This window comes from Coenobita brevimanus, chromosome 38 (assembly GCF_032717465.1).
Source record: "Coenobita brevimanus isolate Jiangsu-jjx chromosome 38, ASM3271746v2, whole genome shotgun sequence".
NCBI classification, from domain to species: Eukaryota; Metazoa; Arthropoda; class Malacostraca; order Decapoda; family Coenobitidae; genus Coenobita; species Coenobita brevimanus.
This window is the reverse complement of record NC_136991.1, coordinates 4,230,001-4,254,634: the sequence shown is the minus strand read 5'-3', so window position 1 is coordinate 4,254,634 and position 24,634 is coordinate 4,230,001.

The following is a 24,634-nucleotide window of genomic DNA, read 5'->3' as shown; positions in this document are numbered from 1 at the left end:
CACAGACAAGCAGACACATTACACACAATACACAGACAAGCAGACACATTACACACAGGTACACAGACAAGCAGACACATTACACAAAGATACACGAGAAGCAGATAATTTACACAGATACACACACGAGCAGACACATTACACACTACGAGCAGACACATTACACACAGACACACAGACAAGCAGACACATTACAGACAGACACAGATAGATTCACTGACACGAAGACAAATAGATGTACGGAGGTAGAGGCGGGCCCGGTTGGAAGATGGATAGAAAGCTGTCAGAGGAACAAGGCAAAGGGCTTCCATTTTTCCCACATCCCATACATACAAACACACATCCTTTACACACACACACACACACACACACACACACACACACACACACACACACACACATACATAAACATACGCACACATTGTATACACAGATGCATAAACATACGCACACACACTATACAGATACATACAGAAACATAAACACACATACTATATAAAGACGCATACATAAACTATAAAGATGCATACATAAGCATACACACAAACACTATGCACAGATATATATATATAAACATATACACACACATTATAAACAAATACATGCATAAAAATTCACTCAAATATATGAAAGGAAGTACAGGCTCTTGTTGAAATACGCTAAAAAATAAAACATAAACGTAAGCTATGACTATTCATATACATACATACATACATATATACATACGTACGTACACACATACATACAAATATACGTACAAACATACAATACGTACGCTAAGCACATACATACATGCATACATACATGCATACATACATACATATATACATACATACACACATATATACATACATACAAAAAGATCCACTGACAGGCAGACAAACAGATGCAAGGAGGTAGATGGGGAGTATCTGGGAGACAGACGAAGGGCTGTCAAAAGAACAGGACAAGAAGCTTCCATCTTTTCTCCACGTCCTTCACCGTCTTCACATTGGAATATCTGCCTCTGTATGTATGGATTTGTTTACTTGCTGTATGTACTGTTTTTCAAATGTCGAAGCTTCAAAATAAACATGTAAGTATGTAAAGAATGATAGGTATGAACGTCTGACTAAACATGCATTTATGAATGCCGGCACGTGTAGTTGCATCTCTCTCTCTCTCTCTCTCTCTCTCTCTCTCTCTCTCTCTCTCTCTCTCTCATCTCACCACTCTTCCCACACCCTTTCCTACTGACAACTCTCCCCTCCCAAACTCAGCACCACCTTTTTTCTCTTCCACACCACTTCACTCTCTCGTTTTCTCTCCCTTTCCTCCGCCACTCTCTCACTCTCTCTCTCGCTCTCTCTCTCTAAGCTGAAATCAATTGTCTAGAAATAGTAAGAGACTATTAATGAAAACGGCCTCGTGCTGAAGAAGTAAGTACATCGCTTTCAACCTGTTCATTTCGATGGGAGTCACGCAGAATAAAATTGTCACGTTGCAGAAGGAAGAAAATTGCAAAAATATTAGAGACGGGAGCTTCATCCACCGTACGTTAGTGATGCTACGTGTTGGAGCTTCAGGGTCCTTAGATTAATGCCCTTCGTGTGGTGTGGGAGGGTGATTTCGTGTGGTTTGGTGAAGGAGGCTGATTTTGGGTGGTGTGGTGTGGGAAGGTGATTTTGTGTGGTGTGGTGTGGTATGATGTGGTGTGGTGTGGTGTGGTGCGGCTTCGCTGAGGTCTACGGGAATTAAACCCTTCGCGTCCGAAAATACTGTAGTTACTGAGAGAAAGACAGACAAAGTTACTCCAAAAGATGCTCTCACAGCTAAAATTACACGCCATCTTACCGAGGAATTAAAGTCCCTCTATTAGTTAATTATTTCAACCTCAGATTTTTTACCTCATCAGAACCATGAAACCTTTTTTACCACTCGATTCTTGTCACTGCCAGATAGTTTAATTTAGCTAGTTTTTTTTTTTTTTTTTCCTGTTTTGGAGGGTGGTGTATACGAGATCATCCTTATCCCCGTAAGTGCAAGAAGTATTTCCCTGTCTAATTAACACTAAATAATATTGCCGTGCAGTATCTAAAATAAACTCGAAAAACATACCTTTCTGTAGATGATAAAGAATACTCAATATTTTTCGCTCAGAGTTCTTCCTTCTTTTTGTTTTTCCTCTAAATATATTCTAGCTTTTAATAATAATATTTGTTGTTTATTCGTTCTGTCTCTGACCAGTAAGCCTCTCTCTCTCTCTCTCTCTCTCTCTCTCTCTCTCTCTCTCTCTCTCTCACCCTTCCATCCTCAAAGCCTCTCTCCCCTTCCCTCTCTTCTCCTCCTCTTTCTCTCCCTTCCCCTCCCTCTTTCCACCATCCTCAAGGTTTTTCCCCTCTTTCCCCCCTCTCCACTTCTCTCTCATCCCATTCCATTTTCAATGTTCTCCTTTCCCCTCCGCTCGCCTCCTCTCTCTTTTCTCCTTCTATCCCCAAAGCTTCTCCCTCCCCTCCTCTCTCTCTCTCACTTTCTCTCTCTCTCTCTCCCCACCACGCCACGCTTCCTCCCCTCATCCTCACATTTTACAGTGGCGAGGTGTAGAAAAACCTGGAGCATAGAAATAGAAGGCGTGGGGGAAGACGACGGCGACGATAAAAATAAATAAATAAATACATAAAATAAAAAATAAAAAATGAAATCAGGGACAGGGATAGCGAAAGGGACAAAAAAAAAGTGGCGGAGAAAAAGATTAAAAACGTAGATCAGTGAATAAGAAATAATTAAAATAATGAAGATTTGCGAAATCTGGGAACAGGTAAAGATGCAATAAAGGCGAGGCGAAATGAAAATAAAAAACATGGAAACTGAAATATGAAAAAAATACAAACAACAAGACAAAGCGCAATAAAAATAATACGAAAAAAAAATATATATATAAATGACACCAGAAAACAAAGCAAGATAACGATAAAACGTATACTGGATGAATGAGGATATGTAAAATACTAAAATACGTGCTGGTAAAAAGCTAAGATAAACAGATAAAAACGCAATCAAAACGAACGCAGCAAAGAAAAAATGCCATGAAGGGTAATGGTGCAAAATGAAGCGAAAGAATGGCAATAAAAGGGAAAAGACTGATTAGCAAAATTGTCCATAAATAATGCTGTAAGAGTAAATGAAGCAGTATAAAAAGAAATATAGCAAATAAGTGGAAATCAGGAATAATAATCAGAGAAAGCTATTCATACGCGTAATGAAATGTAAAAGGTCAAGATGTAAAAATGAAAAAGAACGAGGGGTAAACGAAGCATAATAACAAGGAGGGGAGGTGTAAAAAAAAAAAAAAAAAAAAAGTAAAAGAAAGACATTAAGTAAAAAGCAAACAAAGTTGAAATGAAAGAGGAATTAAGCAGGGAAAATGAAGAGGATGAAAGCGATGATAACTGGAAAATGAATAATCAAGCACAGTCTGAAAATAATAATAACAATAGTAATAATAATAATAATAATAATAATAATAATAATGTTTTAAAAAGTCAGCATTGAAGACAACGAGGGAAAAACGCAATAACCCCGTCAATCTTTCCTACTTAGGCTACTCTTAAGACAACTATACCGTTCTTACTTTAACTTGGCCCAAATTTTCGTATTTTTGCTGCTCATTTCACGTAGCTCATTGACTGAAACAAAATACTGTCCTTACTCTAACTTGGCCTAGATTTCCGTTATTTTGCAACTTATATCACGTACCTCAGTGACAGAAGAAAAAACAAAAAAGACAACGGCCTTACTCAAACCTGGCCCAGATTTTCGTCCTTTTCCAGCTTATTTCTCATACCTGAGTGGTAGAAAAAAAAAAATACCGTGGCTCTACATCAACTCTGTAGCATTCCCCGTGACTACCATCATACTTTAGTGTTAATCCATTGCCAAAACAAAGAATTCAAGAAAAGGGGATGACTACTCTAGGCCATGGCAAAGTGAATAGAACACAGCACCCGACAATTTCATTCCATTTAAGACAAAGGTAGAGTGACCAGAACAAAGCACTTGACAATTTCATTCCACTAGACAAAGGTAGAGTGAACAGAACACAGCACCAGACAATATGATTTCACTTAATACATATAAATAAACAAAGTGAGTTACTGAGGGCTACATGTAAGTTCTCCAGTTCGACCAATTTCCCTAGAGCTAAATAAAATCGTTTTGTGATACTACTAAAAAATAAATCAATCGTCTTCGGAATTAAGGTACTGACCGACACAAAACTGATTAACAGAATAAAAAAAACGTAAAAGTAAGGTGATGTAACGAAGACAGAATACAATAAACCGAATAAAAAATAACAAGGAGACATCTGGGGGCAATTAATAAGGAAAATATAAACGGTAAAAAGCAGACGGCAATCTCTCTCTCTCTCTCTCTCTCTCTCTCTCTCTCTCTCTCTCTCTCTCTCTCTCTCTCTCACAACCCCTTCCCTTTCTAACCTTCTCTCCCATTTTTCCTTTCTCCCCTCCCTGTCCCTTTTACGTCTCCTGTTTTCCTCCACGTGTGCCTCTCCCTCCCCCTCCCCTGTTTGTGTGTGTGTGTGTGTGTGTGTGTGTGTGTGTGTGTGTGTGTGTGTGTGTGTGTGTGTGTGTGTGTGTGTGTGTGTGTGTGTGTGTGTGTGTGTGTCTCTCTCTCTCTCTCTCTCTCTCTCCTTCCCACAACCTTTCCCCCCCTAACCTTCTCTCCATTTTTTCTTCCTTCCCCTTCCTGTCTCTTTCATATCTCCTATATTCCTCCAACTGTGCCTCTCTCTCTCTCTCTCTCTCTCTCTCTCTCTCTCTCTCTCTCTCTCTCTCTCTCTCTCTCCATATATAAACAACTTTACCTACCTACATGCCTACCTACCTACATGCCTACCTACCTGTCATTTTTCCCTTATTGTATGGCATGAAACAAATACCATCAACTGACCTAATTACACACACACACACACACACACACACACACACACACACACACACACACACACACACACACACACACGCACGCACGCACGCACGCACGCACACACGCGCACACACACACACACACACACACACACACACACACACACACACACACACACACACACATATAACTCGTCCCTAGACCCACTAACTCACAACCCCCATACGCCTTTTAAAGTAACAAATGACACTGATGTTACATGTATTCCGCCTAATTAGCACATCAAACACATCCCAATCCACTTCTAACACTATAACCAAATCCAAACAACCTTCCATACCATAACATCTGACCATTATAAACTTAATAACATTCGATTGTAATATTATGCTACTTGAACTTTTATAATATTGGAAGATCACGTGAAATATTTTGTGACTGGTTACTTCCTTCACACTACTTTATTCAGTCTCTCCCCTTCAGTCTTTTGATGTTCTTATAATGTTAATTTTAATCTCAGGCGATTTCATTCAGCTTATTGAGGAAAATCAGGCTGTGAAGAGATGGATTTACACAGGCTGTATACAACCCCATGGCTGTATATACAATGATCGTCTAGAAACGGCAAGAGGAGGAGCAGGAGTGGGATTGGTTGAGGAACGCCTTTTTTCGGGGTGGATGATGATGAAGAGAAGGTTCTGATCGAAAACATTCCTTACCAATCTGAAGCGTCAAGGAAAACGGTCTGGGAGATAGCTAGGATATCGTTAACGCAACGTTTTAGTGCTAACTATGGTATTACTTGTGTTTTCAGTAAGACATGTAATTTTCATTGTTTCCTGTTGTGATTCTGTAATACCTCCCTGATTCTTACTTTCGCTGCCTCCTTTCCCTTGCTATTACTCTCTCGGTACAGGGAGTTTCTCTTAATTTGAATACACCTGTACGGCAGTAGAAAAGTCAGTATCCCCAAACAACCAAAGTAAATTTTTCCAATTTCTTCAGTAACCAGAATAAAACTGTCTGGTTCTTCAATACAGTCGTGTGGCAACCGTAAGTAAAAACAAAGTGAAATTAAACCCCACTCAGATCCGTTATATCCTCACCTAATTCTGGGAAGCCAAAAAGTTTAGTTCAGAAGCAGGACAACACCAAAATACCAATAGTTTGTAGCGTATACCATGTCCTATTCTATTTCATTTGTTTTACTTTACTTCGGTTACAGGGAAACGTTTCTATCCACAAGTAGGACTATTCTTGATACGAACGGGTTGTATAACGCTATCCCACAGAGGATGTTCAACTCGAGACCAGAGAAAGGAAGGGGAGAGAAAATGTTGAGGCACGGGAAATAGAAAATTAGAGAGAAGGGGGAATAAGGAGACATGAGCGAAATGCAAGGCTGGGGAGAGACAGGGGAGGAATAATAATTCGTGAAATAGGATGTAAAGAAAACTGAGAGAAATAACGAAGTGTCAGAGTACAGGTAGGTTAATGGCTAATGAGAGAGAGAGAGAGAGAGAATGAGAGAGAGAGAGAGAGAGAGAGAGAGAGAGAGAGAGAGAGAGAGAGAATTTCTTACAATACTCACCAAAAAAAAACTGGTTTCACCTCCCTGACCCAACTCACCTGAGGAAAAAATGCAGGTATTAGTCACAACTCCAATTACATAATAAAGTTACACAGAATTCCGGATACACAGACTACACAGACTTTATGGTCCTATGTGGGTGGTTGGACACTAATAGCAGTAAAATCAAAGAACTTTTTAAAGACAGGATTGCAAAATGTTTGGCTGCGAGAGAGAGAGAGAGAGAGAGAGAGAGAGGAGTAGGGAATCAACACACAAACAAGCATTCAAAAGCAAACAAGTATGTAATGCAAACTGAAAGAAAAGTCGGTTATTAAACACACACACACACACACACACACACACACACACACACACTAATAAAGCTCCCACAGAAATTACCCTGGACTCTCATTTCCCCTCACCGTCCCACAAAGAGGCCGCTTATTTCCTCCGTTTCCCCTCAGATCACTCCCCTCGTGTGTGTGTGTGTGTGTGTGTGTGTGTGTGTGTGTGTGTGTGTGTGTGTGTGTGTGTGTGTGTGTGTGTGTGTGTGTGTGTGTGTGTGTGTGTGTGTTGTAGGCTTGTTTAACTTTTATAGACCTTCCCTTCACCCTACATGACGTGTGTGTGTGTGTGTGTGTGTGTGAGTGTTTGTAGGTTTGGTTAACTTTTACAGACCCTCCCTTTACTGTACATGACTGTGTGTGTGTGTGTGTGTGTGTGTGTGTGTGTGTGTGTGTGTGTGTGTGTGTGTGTGTGTGTGTGTGTGTGTGTGTGTGTGTGTGTTGTAGGCTTGTTTAACTTTTATAGACCTTCCCTTCACCCTACATGACGTGTGTGTGTGTGTGTGTGTGTGTGTGTGTGTGTGTGTGTGTTTGTAGGTTTGGTTAACTTTTACAGACCCTCCCTTTACTGTACATGACTGTGTGTGTGTGTGTGTGTGTGTGTGTGTGTGTGTGTGTGTGTGTGTGTGTGTGTGTGTGTGTGTAGGTTTGGTTAACTTTTACAGACCTTCCCTTTACTGTACATGACTGTGTGTGTGTGTGTGTGTGTGTGTGTGTGTGTGTGTGTGTGTGTGTGTGTGTGTGTGTGTGTGTGTGTGTGTGTGTGTGTGTAGGTTTGGTTAACTTTTACAGACCCTCCCTTTACTGTACATGACTGTGTGTGTGTGTGTGTGTGTGTGTGTGTGTGTGTGTGTGTGTGTGTGAACACATGAAGTCTTAACCTTTTCAATACTACGATCCATTTCTTCTTATATATTACCAGACAATTTTATTCCCCGAGAAGCCTCTGCAAAACATTAGAAGTTATCTCTAGTAACCCCTAACGTAGCGGGGGAAAAAAAAAAAAAAAAAAAAAAAGTATCTGCCACCTGGGGTTCGATGAATATGAAAATGAACAAATTCTGCAGACACAAATAAAACCATTAATCTAGTGCCTCAAAAAATATATGTGAAGTTTGACGGAGTATCAGGTCCTAATAATTACCACCGACAATATTTGCACTAACAATCAGAGGGAGGCCCATATATCACAATGTTCCATCTATGTTTTATAAAGATACGTGGCCGATACTCTATTTTGTTGCTGACTGTAAAAAGATATCTTGCCGCCTCAACAAAATTATCAAGCAACATCAAAAACATTATTACTCCCTGTGAAAGTGTATGAGTAAGAAATAAAAACAAATCTATCCGCATACCTGTATAAAAGTCTCCAGAAGGTGAACAGGTGACTCTTTTGTTTTTAGTTTACAGACATTTATTTTCATTCGGCAGACATGGGTGTTTGGGTTTAAGGGCACGGCAACATAGAGCATAAAAACATAAATATATCCAGTTCTTTGCACTACTACTTTTCGTTCCCAAGTTTGAATGAAGCTGGAGAATGATATGGAAAATACTCGTAGGTTTTGTAATAAAGGGAGACTATACACAGCTAAGTAATGCAGCCCCAGTCCACAACGGGAGACTAGGAAAGCCTAAAGGTTCACAGCAAACGCAAATACTATAGTTAGCCTACAAAACATTTCCGTAACACTACCATAACCGACTCTAAAATCGTATACGGCAACGGTTGCTAAGCGATACTTTCGGTTCAAATCTCCTCTTCCTCCTCCTCCTCTTGCATCTTCACCCACCTGGAAAAGACTGAGCCCTGTCTACTCTGAGGAAGGCGGAAAAGACAGACAGGATGGGCAATGACCAGAAAGAGAGGGGTGAAGGAAAGAAGTTACGGTAGTGAAGGAAGAGGACGAAACGGGGAGGAGGAGGAAAAAAAATTGAAAAGTAAAAGAAGTGAAAGGAGATGGAAAGGGAAAGTGGCAAGCCGAAGGGAAAAGGCGTATACAGGGAGAGCACAGGGAGAGGAGAGAGGACGGGAAAAGGAGTGTATGATGGAAAAGAGACATTAGGAGAACACATGGGGATAAGTGTGAGAGGAAGAGGAAGGGACATGGATGACAGCAGAGAGAGAGAGAGAGAGAATGGATGAAGGGAAAAGGAAGGAGTAAGGAAGGTGGGATGATGGGGAGGTAAGAAGGTAATCAAGACAGAGCAAGGAAGGCGGAGGAGGAGGAGAAAGCGGGTTAAGGAAAGCGTATCTTTGATGTTGACGGCAAGGGTCTTCCACTTCTTTCATCTCCACTTTTATCTTCCGTCAAAACACTTCCACTCGATAACACCCGCACTTCAAAACACCCACCCTACATCGCCTACACTCCGTACAAACAATATCATCAGCATCATCATACTACTACTACTACTACTACTACTACTACTGCTACTACTACTACTACTACTACTACTACTACTACTACTACTAATAATAATAATAATAATAATAATAATAGTAATAATAATAAATAAGAAGAAGAAAAAGAAGATAAATGACTATTATCAACACTAACACTCATTACCCAAATCACTATCATCACTTTCAAGACACCTGTGCATCACTATCACTACCACCACCAGTCAGCCTACCATCATCATCATCATCAACACTCATTGCTATATTCTCTATCATCACATTCAAGACACCTGTGCATCATACCATCATCATCATCATCATCAACAATCACTGCTATATTCACCATCAACACGTTCAAGACACCTGTGCATCATCATCATCATCATCATCATTACAATCATCATCACTGTTGACACCCATGACGCTCATTACCATCATCGCTATCATCACTACCACCACCACACCTGGGCATCCATCTTCAACCAGGTAGGGAAGGAAGTCAGGTAAATGGGTTTGGGTGGAAATGGGACCACTAATGGGGAGACCTAATGGGCCAGAAGACCCATCCTTCTGCTCCTCCTCCCCCCCATCCTATTCCTCCTCCTGCCCCCCCCCCCACTCTTCTACTCCTGTCTCCCTCCTTCCCTCCCTCCTCCTCCTACTTTCTGCTCTGATGCTAATGGTAACGACAGAAAATAGGCATCCTCCCTTCTCTTATTCAATTTCCCATATATTTTTTTTTTAATTTTAACTTTCCTACTTCCTTTTTCTTAATGGATAAGTCTCCCTTATTTTCTCCAATTGAGTATACTTGTGTTCGTTTCCTCGTACCTAACTCTCTCTCTCTCTCTCTCTCTCTCTCTCTCTCTCTCTCTCTCAAGCTTAATCAAATGCCATCAACAAATGGACGAGACTAGTAAAAATTCTGCTTTAATTAAATATCTCAAAAAAAGCACCAAACAATAAAATAATTTATAGGTCACGGCAGTGTGAAGAAAAGTTTATACTGTTTTATTAAGTGTTCGCAGAAAATTAAAACTTAACTTTTCTTCGTATTTAGTATAACCGTGTTCGTTGAAATGAATTTATTAGTAATCAACCATCCTAGTACAGTTAATATTTGTATAAGATTATTTATTATAAAATATACATATTATTTATTTATTTATTTATACACGAATATATCATTTATCTCATTTACGCTATTTAATTATCGCTTCCGCCCCTTCCTTTAGCTCAGGAAAAAGTTTAAAAGCATGAATGACGCGTGAATGAAGATGTGTTTCATATTCAGTGAGAACTCTGGGAAAAGTCCTCCCTCTTTGCTGTTTCCTTATATTTTCCTTTACCTTCCTACTGTTTCCAGACGGACTATCATTTTCTGCTTCATATGCATGCACATTTCCAAGTCTTCAATCAAACTCATATGCCTCCTCCTAAGTTTCAGTACTGATTCATATGACGCCTAAAATCATCACTTATTTTTTCTTATTACTTTTTATCATGACACCCTTACTCTGACTTTGCCCTGCCTTATCCTCGTCTGCTTTGTTACGTCCCCCATTCCCTACCCTACCCTACTCTGTCCTGCTCTTCTACTTTACATTCCCGTTTTTAAAATTCTGTAACAAAAGAGCAACTCTTGCTCTTAATAGTAAGGCCAAATCACCTAGAAAGAATCGTAGTGTCTGTGTTGAGTGTGCATTGACTAATCTATGCATGTAACCCTACAATACCTTAACCAAACCTAAAATCCCTAACCTGTCTTACCATTCATTATTTCAAGCAGAACTACCATGCCCTCCCCTCCTCTCCCTGTCGTGCCTTACTTGCCCTCGCCTTACTACCATAACCTATCTAGTACTACCATGACACCTCCTGTCCTGTCCATCCCTACCCTAGTCTTCCATACTCTAAGTTTCACATTAGTATCCCCAGACCTGTTCTTTGCCCAGCTCTACCCTTCTCTACCTAATCCTATTCTATTACAGCCTGCCCTACTTTTGCATGCCCTACCTAACCCTAGCCTTCACCACCCAGTCTTACTCGGTTTCCCCACGCCTATGGTACCAAACCTCTCCCTACCCTGCTCAATTGTACTCTACCCAGCGCAATTATTCCATAAGCCTACTCAGTCCGACAATGCCCTGCCCTGCCTTGCTCTACCCTACCCTACTCAGTCCGACGATGCCCTGCCCTGCCTTGCTCTACCCTACCCTATTCAGTCCGACGATGCCATGCCCTGCCTTGCTCTACCCTACCCTACCCTACCCTAGCATGGGTCTACCCAGACTAACACTATCGTAAGACTACCCTGACCTACCCTGCCCTATCCTACTCAACACAGTCGTACCTTACACCTCCCTTCCCTACCTAGCACTACCCTGCCAAAATCCTTGTCCTATCCTACTCTGCCGTACCCAAACCTACCTAGTTCTATTCAGTCCTACCTAATCCAGCCTAGCGCGACCGTGTCCTTCGCTACCTATTATTACTCTGCCACAACCACCCTCTCTCAGCCCTACCATAACATACCTTATCCTTCCCTACCAAAATTATGCCTAGTCTTAACACATCCTCTCCTTTACCCTACCCTACCCTACCCTACCCTACCCTGCCACCCCAACCCTGGCCAGCCCTGCCCTGCCCTGTGTGGAAAAGCGAATGATTTGTAAGCCTTTGAATAGGGAGAGGACGAACGAGTGTGGGTTTTCTGGGAATGGAAATAAAATTGTGTTCAGGATTTGCCGTTGTGGGGACAGCTGGAATGAGAAAGAGAGAGAGAGAGAGAGAGAGAGAGAGAGAGAGAGAGAGAGAGAGAGAGAGGAGGGCAGGAAATGGGGAAAATCGGGGAAAAATATAAAAGACCGTGGAAAGGAAGGGAGGAGAGACGCATGACACGGCGAGAAAGAGGAAGAAATGGGAAAAATATCATAGGGAGAATGAGGGAAGAGAAAGATAGAAAATGGAGAGATGCATGGAAGAAAGAGAGAGGGGAATAAAAGTGGGAGACAGGGGAAGATAAGAGGAAGAGAGAGGGAAGAAGAGGAGAGAGGCAAGGAAAAAAGAATGTAAAAGGAAGAATAAGAGAGAGAGAGAGAGAGAGAGAGAGAGAGGGGGGGGGTAAAACAGGGCAATGAGAGAAAGGAGTATAATTTCGGTTAATGTTGGCTGGAGGTTTTAGATTCTTGTGTTTGTATGTTTGTGTGTGGAGATGATAGTCCTTGTGTGTATGTTTGTGTGTGGAGATAATTGTGTTTGTGTGTATGTTTTTGTGTGGAGATGATTGTGTTTGTGTGTATGTTTGTATGTGGAGATAACATATTGTAATGAACACCATAAAGTCCTTCGCTTATATTTTTACATGATTTAAGTGAAGACAACAGTACATGAAGAGAGAAGGGAGCATAAAGGATTCCCTCAGCAGACAAAGACTGGCAAAGACTCACAATCAGATTTAATGACACTGAAATCTGGCGAGAGATGACCCCTACCACTAATGAGACGAAAATAACTACCTAAACAATCCACAACTAAGAAATAATCAGTCATGGACCAGCTATCAATATTATGACCCGGAGCTCGAGGCGGGATATGCTTGTCTGGTATACTGTGTAAGTCGAGACCAAACTGTTGCAATAAGTGAATTTTCAGAAACAAAAGAAACAAATGGCCGTATTTTTAAAAATAATTCCTTTCTCAAACTTTTTCTTCTTTTCACATGAATTTTCTTTCCCCTCAGTATACTTAAACACTCCCTTATTAGGGAAGGAGAAATGTTCAGGGTAGTTGCCCAGTTGAGCTGAAAAGACCCAGCATGCTGGTACTTTGTATGGCGGAGTGTTAGATATATAAGCTCATGGTTCAAAGTACAGTATGTATCTTGTGTGCTAGACAATGAAAGTACAACACATTTGACAGGTGGGAGGTCGCCACCACATCCATACTGTTAGTTCGTATTCACCCATACATGCCATTCTAGCCAACACCATTGCGGTATCCACTTCTCACGACATAATATTTTGATTATATATATATAATATTGGAGGACTATCAGTATGTTCAATCTTGTTATTCGTACGTATAGGAATCACTTATTTATCATACATCTTATATACTCGCATGGCGGCGCTCAATTGTTTTTTCCAGCACGATGATACAAGCTGAACCACTCGTGTAACCCTGACAGCTGATATTCTTTTTACCGGGCAAATTACTAAACAAAATATTTCTTGAAAAACAAATATTATCGTGTGAATCTGGCCTTAATGTAGAAGATTTGGCAGTGTCAGATCATAATCGGAGGAATGTCGCAGGTGGCGTGTGAATTAACCATGAGTCAGTATGTCGTCTGCTCTGTTTAAGTCTGGCTAAACATCTCAGCCATAATGGGTAACACTTTTAATGAGATATAGATAACACTTAAACATAAGCATATGGTTGTAAATTGTATAAAATTACACAAACTTCCTTCAACGTTTTTAATGTATGGAAGACAATGAATCACAACAGAACGCACAAAAACTGCGAACGAATTTTTGAAGAGACAGGTCTAATATTTCCTTCAGGTCTTAATAATTTCTGCTATTCGAAAAATCTTTCCCTCTGAGCAGCTCACGAAGGAACTGAATTTTAAAAGAATACTAATTCGGTCTGGGATTTCCTTCCAATGATTCTTCAACTAGAACATTTGGCCTGATAAACGGTACGACGGAAGGCAGCGGAAGCCCATCGAAATATGAGGAGACTATGAATCTGATCGGCCATGAACTGTTTAGGATGAAAACTCTTCCAGGCAGAACGTTTTACACAAGAGGGCCCGCGTACATATAGAAGTCCTCCAAGGAACACGTTTGGCAGCAGACAGTCGCCTATCATAGGGAACTGCAGTGAAAGCAGCACTTAAAAGCAGAACAAGGGAGAAAGACAACATACCCTGTGGAGAGGAAACAAAGGGAGGAGGAAGAGGAGGCACTGCAGGGGAAGAAATCAGCTCCCAGTCAGCAGCATGGAACTGCCAAAAGGGGGGACGAGGGATACAACAGAATGAGAGGGTGAGCTTGACGGTGAAGTGATCACTAAAAAGACCGTCTTCCAATACTGACAGGGACCTAAGGAGCGGGCAGAGGAACCTGATTATCTAAAAAGCATTTGGGGCGGGGCCCAAGAAAGCGCAAGGTCCGTAGCATAAGCTACTTTTGTTAATCGGATAATCTGACACTGACAGGGTCACATATCAGTTGACTCCGCGTTTATGTGGAAGTGAGCCCGGTAGACTGCAGGCTGCAGTTCCTCTTTTCTTGTACTTCGCTATCGTCTTAAGAGATGGCAAGTATGCAGTAAATGAATCATACTTTTTAGTCCTCTTCACTCATCTCTCTGTTTCCTCTTCTTTCTTCTCTTCCGTCTAAATTTTTTTTTTTTTTCATTACACCCTCTTCTTGCCTCACATTGTCCTCCTCCTCCTCCTCACCCTAACTTTCTCGTCACGCTTCTCTCCGTTTTTTGTCTCAAGTGAGTTGACTGAAAGTCTGAGGGGAGATGGTTTGGGAGGTGTGCACTCTCTCTGCACTTTCGCTCCCTTGAGCGTCCAGCTCTCTCCTCGAAATTTTCCCCCCGTAACAGTCCACATACAGTTCTGTCATACCTCCATCGGGTCTGGGGTACACATACCTAAAAGGACCAAATGGACTGTACACTTGGTAATAGTAGCCAGGACTGAGAGTCTGAGGGGAGAAGATTTGGGTGGTGTGAACCCCCCAAGTATTTTCGCTCCCTGGAGCGTCCAGCTCTCTCCTCCATATCTCCCTCCCGCAGCAGTTCAAATATAGCTCTGTCATACCTCCATCGGATCTGGGATATACATACCTAAAAGGACCAAATGGACTGTACACTTGGTAAAAGGAGCCAGGATCGGATATCCGTACCGAATCAGGCCTACGACCAGATACCGAGGGGGACGAGCTAGGCTCTGGGGAGGTGATTTTTGTTGATGAGACAGTGGAGATCTGGGGCCCCGGGACGTAGGCAGAAGGGACAGAGGGTTTGGTGGAGGGGGTAGAAGGGGTTGGCGGCGCGTGGATGGGATGCTGGGTTGGGGAGGTTGGGAAAAGATAGATTGGGGGATAGGCAGGGGGAGGATAGGTAGGAAGAGGATAGGTAGGAAGAGGATAAGTAGGAAGAGGATAGGTAGGCAGAGGATAGGTACCCAGAGGATAGGTAGGAAGTGGATAGGCAGGCAGAGGACAGGCAGGCAGAGGATAGGCAGGCAGAGGATAGGTAGGAAGAGGATAGGTAGGAAGTGGATAGGTAGGAAGTGGATAGGCAGGCAGAGGATAGGCAGGCAGAGGATAGGCAGGCAAAGGATAGGCAGGCAGAGGATAGGTGGTGGCAGGATTGGCTGGCACAGGATAGGTGCACCGAGGATAAGTAGAAGGAAGATGGATAGGAGCTTGAAGTGCAGGGGCTTGAGGTGTAGGAGTCTGAGGTGTAGGGGTCTGGGGTGGAGGAGTCTGGGGTGGAGGAGTCTGGGGTGTAGGGGTCTGGGGTGGAGGAGTCTGGGGTGTAGGGGTCTGGGGTGTAGGGGTCTGGGGTGTAGGGGTCTGGGGTGTAGGGGTCTGGGGTGTAGAGAACTGAGGGGTGGGGTAGTGTTTTTTGCGGGGCTTAGGGACACGGGGCCTGATGGGCTTGGGTGGCTTGTGTTTACGGGGCCTGGGGCGTCGGGGGGGCTGGGGGACGGAGGAAAGGGGCCTAGGGGTGGAGGGCCTTGGGTCCAAAAGGGGTGCGGTGGAGGTCGAGGTGGAGGACGAGGTGGAGAAGTTCGCCCTCCCCTTCGACGCCTCCTGCTGCGCCCCCATCCGTACCTCCTTCACCGACTCCTGCTGCGCCCTCTGCTGCGCCCCCATCCGTACCTCCTTCACCGCCTCCTTCACCGCGTCCATCCTAGTGCCCCCCAACGCCGACTTCCGCCACGCCTCCTTCTGCGCCTCCATTCGCCGCGGCTCCTCACTGCTCGCCCCGCGTGCTTCCCACTCTGCCCGGATCCGCCTGAAGGATATTGTGCTGTCCTTCGTGTCGCTGGAGCTACGATAACTATTTGAAGACATTTTTCTTTTTCCTTTTTTATTACCAATTCAATTATTAGGAATACATGAAAAAAAAATGATGACGTTAACCATTTCCGGGAGACGAAACTTCGATGATGAGTAATCACCACCATCATCATCCATATCTGGTTAAAATCATCTTATCATCATCAACTTCTAGTCGCCATCTTCATCACCATCATCATCATCTTACGACAGTCCTCATCATTTTTTAGTCGCCATCATCATCATCATCATCATTTTGAGGGTTACGTCACGTATCTCGTATGATAAAAGAAATGCTATGGCTCTACATCATTTCCGCTGCACCTCTTCGTGACTAGCATCACGTTCTAGTGCAAAAAATACAGTGCTACGGCTCTATGCATCTTTTCCATCGCACCACTTTGTGACTAGCATCATGCTCTGGTGCTCATCTTCAGTTCCAGCTCCATAGTCAAGATGAAGAGATGTCAATTTTGGGCCAAGTCAGAGTAAATAGGTTATAGGAATGAAGTAAGGGAGTGCAGAGTAAGGATGAATGGTTAGGGAATGGAGATATTAGTGCCTTTACACTAGTAACCAAGAAGACTCATTCCTACGCCACAGCTACAGCTTATCTAATTTCATACTGTGCCGTAAAACAAGATTAGCACTACAACATGATGCTAGTCACGAAGAGGTGCTATGGAAAGAACGTGCAGAACAGCAACAGTCCTTTTTTTTTTTTTTTTTTTTTTTCACTACATGATGCTTGCCACGAAGAGGTGCTACAGAATGGATGTAGAGCCGTAGCATTGTCTCTTTTGCGCTACAACATGATGCAAGTCACGAAGAGGTGCTATGGAATGGATGTAGAGCCGTATCATTATCATTTTTGCACTACATGATGCTAGTCACGAAGAGGTGCTATGGAATGGATGTAGAGCCGTTTCATTATCATTTTTGCACTACATGATGCTAGTCACGAAGAGGTGCTATGGAATGGATGTAGAGCCGTTTCATTATCATTTTTGCACTACATGATGCTAGTCACGAAGAGGTGCTATGGAATGGATGTAGAGCCGTATCATTATCATTTTTGCACTACATGATGCTATTCACGAAGAGGTGCTATGGAATGGATGTAGAGCAGTATCATTATCATTTTTGCACTACATGATGCTAGTCACGAAGAGGTGCTATGGAATGGATGTAGAGCAGTATCATTATCATTTTTGCACTACATGATGCTAGTCACGAACAGGTGCTATGGAATGGATGTAGAGCAGTATCATTATCATTTTTGCACTACATGATGCTAGTCACGAAGAGGTGCTATGGAATGGATGTAGAGCAGTATCATTATCATTTTTGCACTACATGATGCTAGTCACGAAGAGGTGCTATGGAATGGATGTAGAGCCGTTTCATTATCATTTTTGCACTACATGATGCTAGTCACCAAGATATGAAGAGGAAGTAGAGCTGCAGCACTTTTTTTTTTTTTTTTTTGCACTACATCATGCTAGTCACGAAGAAGTGCTACGGAAAGGATGTAGCGCCGTATCATTGTCTTCTTGCACTACAACATGATGCTAGTCACGAAGAAGTGCTATGGAAAGGATGAAGAGCCGTAGCAGTGTTTTTTTTTTTTCACTAGAACATAATGCTAGTCACGAAGAAGCGTAACGAAATGGAGCTGTAGCACGCTTTTTTCTGCCATATGACCTACACGTGAAATAAACTGCAAAAGGACGAACGGTGAGCCTTCAAGGGGTTAAGTATAATGTTCTGGGTCCGTATTCTCGTGGGTTGAGGAAGCTCCCTAACACCCTTCCCTAAGTGATTTATTCTGTTTAATACACATTACTGTCCAAAGTTGCATAAATCGTTCCAATATCGCCATACTCTGCAAAAATAACGTACACAAATACGTTACCCAGCCGTATCCAAAACTAAATCGCTATGGAAGAGATGCTAGGGAACTTCCTTAACCGACAAGAATACCAGTCCCGGCTTTTTTGGAATGAGTTTTACCTTTATATAATTTTGTCAGACAGAAAACTGACAAAAACCTTAAACTACATTCAGCAACCTTTAGTCACATTTCAGTGTGTGTGTGTGTGTGTGTGTGTGTGTGTGTGTGTGTGTGTGTGTGTGTGTGTGTGTGTGTGTGTGTGTGTGTGTGTGTGTCCAGAATAACCAGACTGCCTCTGATTAAAAGTGGCCTGCAGAAAATAAGCTTAACAGTAGGAAAAACAATGCGAAACACATTAGCATCTCCAGAGCCTATATACTTAAAAGATGAACTATGTAAAAAGACACCACTATTGAACTTCAAAAACGGATCTTACTTAATGTCCTGTGCTTAATTTTATTCCGGAAGGCATGAGGATCTGTTCCATTCAATTTATCGACACTGGTTTGCATTTGCTTTCCAGTTTGGTAAGAGATGACAAATACTGCATGATTTATACTCGAGAGAGAGAGAGAGAGAGAGAGAGAGAGAGAATATCTGACCAAGACAGAAACCAAAAGAGCTTAGAGAAAAGAGAGCCACCGTAACAAGGAAGAGGAGGAGGAAGAGGAGGCGAAGAGGGCTTGAAAGATAAGAGAGAGAGACAGAGACAGTGACAGAGGGGAGTGTAGGAGCAAGGGACAAGTGGAAGAACGAAGGCTTGAGAGAGGGTAATGGAATAACGAGGAGGGGAGGAAAGTGAGGGGAAAAGTGAAAAGTGAGGGGAGAAGAGAATGAAACTAAGGGTAGAAATTAATAGAAAAACTGTTGTCTTTTTGTTGAGAGAGAGAGAGAGAGCAATGGGAGGGGAGAAGTGGGAAAATCTATAGACAGAAACAGCTTTGTTAAAATCATTCGTAGTTCCATAGTAGCGGACCGAACAACCTGCTTTTCCTTACAGGTGTATTACGTAACATTCAAGATTGCTTTGGAGATTTCGTAAAAGCACCTCACTAGCTATTTATTTTGCGCATTACAAGCCGAACAACATCTAGTGTATAAGACTGATACAAACCATCTCGACTTTCAAACGATATAAATAATTCAATGCTGTGTGGTACTACGCAAAACAAGTCGCTAAGGAAAAAAATCCTAAGAAACCTCCTCAGTCACTAGAAATATGGCCTTCAGTATCTTGATATATGTATTTTTTTAATGTGTCCGACTCCGGGCAAAAGCATCAGGGCCTATCCCAAGGCCCAGCAGTCCTCCTAAACACCTCCAAATGTCATTACTTCGGCGCTAACACTTACCGTCCATACTGAATACATGCTAGGGCTGTCTCATACAGGACTGGTGTACTACCGTTGTATTAGCGGGGGTACTTTTACATCTCGGTGGGTCTTCTAGTAATCAGTAAACTCTGCGTTTATGAAATTCAAACCCTCAAACTGTTCCCTGCCCCTGCCGGGATTCGATCCTGGGTCCATTAGGACTGTAGGCCGCCTCTCTACCGATTCAACCACCGCCTCCCCCAAGCCAGTGCAAATCAGCCCCAATCAGCTCACCTAAACCTAACTCAATCCAACCCCATTCAGTTCAGCGAAACCTAACCTAACCCAACCTAAACCACGGTGCCTAACTCAATCCAACCACTGTTCTGTTCAGCTCTTTCATAGCAACCCAACCCAATACAAACTAACCAATCCAAACCCACCAAAATAATACTCAATCCATTTCTGTCTTCAGCAACATCCAAGCAAACTCAAACAAACCTCTACCTGCCCTCCTACACACACACACACAAAACCAGTCCAACCTAACCCAACCCAGCCAAACCGCACCCAACCCGACGCAAACCAACCCATCCCCATCTCAAACAACCATAACCCCAACTCAACCAATCCTAAGTCGTTCCCCAACCCAAACCCGCCCCACTGAGATTAACTGCAAGATGAGCCACGCCTGCGCCCACATCAGGACTAATTAGACCCAAGTAATTACACTAATTAAGCAAAAGTAATGACATCTCACAGTTACATTTTTACAGATTAATTTCGCCGTGTTCAGAGCTCATTAGCCATAATCTTAGAGCTAATGTGACTTTTCTATTTATTTTTTTTCTGGGGGGGGGGTGATTACGATGCTGATGACTGTTTGTGTAGGGAACGGTGGATCTTTTATTAGGGGGGGGGGGGCTGTCTATAGTAGGACGAGAGATTGCTATTTCTGTCTTTGCTCAAGTCTGAATGCACTGTGTATTTACAAATTTAGTATGATGATCCCTTTTTTTCTAATACCATTTTCAGTTGACTGAAGTTTCAGTATAAACCGGTATGCAGGCTTCGACACCATCATCTAACTGGGCTTTCATTTTTCTCCACCTTAGGATTTACTGAATAAGTTATCGAAAACGGCAAGAGTGCCTTCAAGTTACGCCAATACACGCAGTTAGTTCTTGCAATAAGCTTCCAAACCCCGCAGTACATACTGTGAATTACGAATTACTCACCTGGAGGCGTCATTTAAGTGTCCCCATTAAATGCCGATTTAGTCTGAGAACAGTCGCTTTCAAATGGACTGATTCTACTTAATGCAAATAATCGAAATCAACGGAGAAAAACTTCATTCGGAATGAAAACTGGAGTAAATTATTTTTTTCCATTCTCAAAACATTTTACTCAGTTTTGGGAGATGCAAAGTGGTTAAACGATCAGCTGGGACTTTCTAACCCCTTTTAAAAAAAAATCATGCCTGAGTTTTAAAAAAAATGTATGAGTTGACAAAAATAGAAATATGGCCATCGTATTTAATGGCTTTAATACGTAACTGAATTAAACATCCACCACACAGGAGAAGAATTTTATCAGGTCTGTGAACGTCGCAGAATAGATGGTCTGTGATGCGTTAAGAAATTTTCATTCACTCCTTCCAAGCTGAACATAAACTGTTTCAGTTAGATGAGGTCTAATTCAAATACACTTTTGTTATTATAATGTTTTTCAGATGGCGTATTTCTCCTTGATTTTTTTACTACGCAATCAGGTATTTCGTCCTCGCCCAAAAACACACTAGAATATCTTACTCACCTCAGGGAAATCTTGAGTCGAAAAGTTAGACGGCCGCAATCAAGCTCACGAGGCGAAATCCAAGGAGAGAAAATGGCAAATGAGCCCTAATTATGATAAAACAATTGGGTAAAAATTAGGGAAGTGCCAGTGAAAGTTTAGCCTTGATGAGCTGAGTTTGACCCCGTAATTAGCCAGTTCAAGTTTCGCACCCGCTTCCTCTCCTCGTTCCCCAGCCAACCTCCTAACCCCCACCCCCACTGCAACGCCTCCCTCTATTCTCTCAAACCTCACATAATTTTATAATGATTCCCCACCGTCACTCTCCCCCCCACCGCCACCCTGACTATCATACTCTCAAACCTCACAAAATTATACGTATTTCGCTATCCCCCACCTCCATCTCCTCGACATGTACTCTCTCAAAACTCTGATTATTACATGTTTCGTCAACACCGTACCAGCCACCGTGGCATCATCATAAAAACTCTATCCCCCTCTCATCATGGTTTTTGTCTAGCTATGAGGGAATGGGAAAGACGTCCACATCTTCCCCAACACACCTCACTCCATCTCGGAAACCTTTCGTATCAAAACTCCAACCGGAACCATAAATGCAAACCTGCCCCACCGTTTAACACCTTATACTATCTTCCAAATTTTGTCTTAAACCATCCCCATCTCCCGTCCCCCGTCAGTTTTCATTATGGATACGCTTCACCTCACTCCCTCCAACCCAACTGCAACCTCCCACGCCCCACTCACTCCAACCTCACATCATCGTACAATCCCCCCCCCCCATTCTATCTCCATTACTGTCTAATGGCCGTATTCTTAAACTCAGTCCTGTGAGACATATGCAAACTGGCTACCACAGTACATTACATACACACAGTGTTTCTTAAATTCTGAGCGGGCAGATAATGCAAGTTTCGACTCTGACCATCATGTACGAGATGCTTATCATTACCAGACGTGAGCAGCCTGCATCCCATCTTCACCACGTGATTCAAAAATGTCAAATCTTGGGGCCTGCTGTCCTCTTTATAATATTAATAAATAACAAAATAACAACAGTAATAACAATAATAATAATAATAATATATTCCCTGATATACTTCATCTAATATCTCAAGCCTTGTTCCACCCCATAAACCTCACAACATTCAAACTGCAACCTCACACACACTTCCACAAACAACACACACATCATTTCTGCCTCACTCACCCACCACAGGAAGGACTTCCGATGTTATCCCATGGAGATACAAACAGACTCCTAGGTAAGAGCAACAGGAGAAGATAATGTATATAATCATCGAAATTAATGAACACAAATGGACACAAATGGACATGGACAAGTCAGGTCCTTCGTAGATCAGACAACAGATGGCCAAGCAAGGTAAATTAGTGAAAGCCTCGAGCTGGAATGAGAGCAATAGGCTGGGGACGAAAAAGGTGAAGAGAAACCTCGGATATTTGCTGTGACGGATGAAAAACAGGCAAAAAGCTAGCAGGTCAGAGCTGGAAAAAGTTTCGAGACGCCTTCGCCCTTCAATGGACTGTCTTAGGTTGATGATGACTGAAAATGATGAGGAGGAGGATTGATGATGATGATGATGATGATGATGATGGCCATGATTCGTCCTACTGTTACAAACCTCACCCAATCCCACTTCATTTCATCTGTGACTCCATCCCAACCTCTCAATTTCTAATCTCTTATCAGCCTCCTTTCTCATACAAAACACCCCAGAACTATTTCATCCTATAATCCACTTCCCAAACATACCCCATTCCAGCTTCAATTCCATCCATCCTTCAAGTTTTATCCCGTCTCATTGACCCTTTCGACCCCAGGACTGAGTTTTCGTTTTAGTCTTGCTAATGTCACACAATTTTATTCAGATTTGGTGTGATTTTTCGAAGTGGAAGGGTCAATTACTGCCTTCGTTAGCCCTTTATGCTCCATAATAAAACTGCCTGTAGTAAAAATATATGAAAAATACACGTATCTCAGGGAGCGCGTTAACTTCCTTACTCCTCCTCGAAAAAAAAAAAAAAAATCCATGAACCTTTCACCCACGTTAAAATCTGCACGTCAACCTCTCCGATCCCCCCAATACCCCCACAATCCCCTAACCCCCACGGCTCTACCCCCGAAGCACTGGGCGTGATGATGGTAGGGGAGGTGGAGGCAGTGAGGCGGTGGGGTGCAGCGTAAACAACCAATTAGCCCATCACTGCCTGCTTACCTGGGGGACCCGCTCACTTGCTCTCCCTACCTGTCCTGATCTCAACTAATTACCTAAGGGGCTTCTGACCCCACCTGAAGGACCACTGACCTCACCTGGTTACCGATGCGACCACTAATCTTTCCTTTCCATCACTCGTCTCACCTCACCCACATTTAGGTATAGTGTCAAGCTCTAGTCACCTTAACACACAAAAAGAAATGGAAAAAATAATACTCAGATTGAGAAACAAACCATACGAGGAACTCTCAGAAAAAAAAAAAATGTTTACCTTTAATAAGCCCACACTACGCAAGAAACAATACATTCGAAACATATGGTAAAACGCCACTCGAAGAATACTTCACAGTACTGTACGTCAGTCGATTTATACTACAGGAAACAGGTACACATTGCTGGCTAACGTTTCCACTCAGATAAAGAAAATTCTTCTTCGACCGAAATGTACAACAGAAAATTAACTGCCTTTCAATGTGATTAACTATGAACATGGCATTCCGAAAATATTTCACAACAGATTGGTCAGATTATAATACAGGTAACAACTTTCAAATGTTTGGCAAAGGCTTCTACTCACATAAAACTAACATTTTTCAACAAAGCTATTGAAATGTGCAACAAACTACCTTTAAGTGCGATAAGCTGGGAAACAGTATTAAACTTATAAAATCGCTCTGGTTTTTAGTTTCCTGCTAAACATGATCACTCCTTTAAAATACATTTCTAACGTACTGTATTTTCCACAATATAAGGCAAGGACGACGCAAGCACGAAACAACTACAAATTACCTAACATTAACGTCACGTCCTTTTCATTACAAGATAGAACAATGCAAATGTTGACGTCAAGTACTTATTGGAGGCCGGTCGGCGCTTCAACAATAAGTTTACGCTGGGTAGTGGTGGAAAAAAGCCAGCATTAACTTCGGAAACATGTTATAAAAGCGTAGAAGGAGGCATTCTAGGTAACAAAAAAAAAGTCACTTCATAGACCCACCAATCTTATCAATAGTTGTGTTACTTGGACCTTCAAGGTCAAT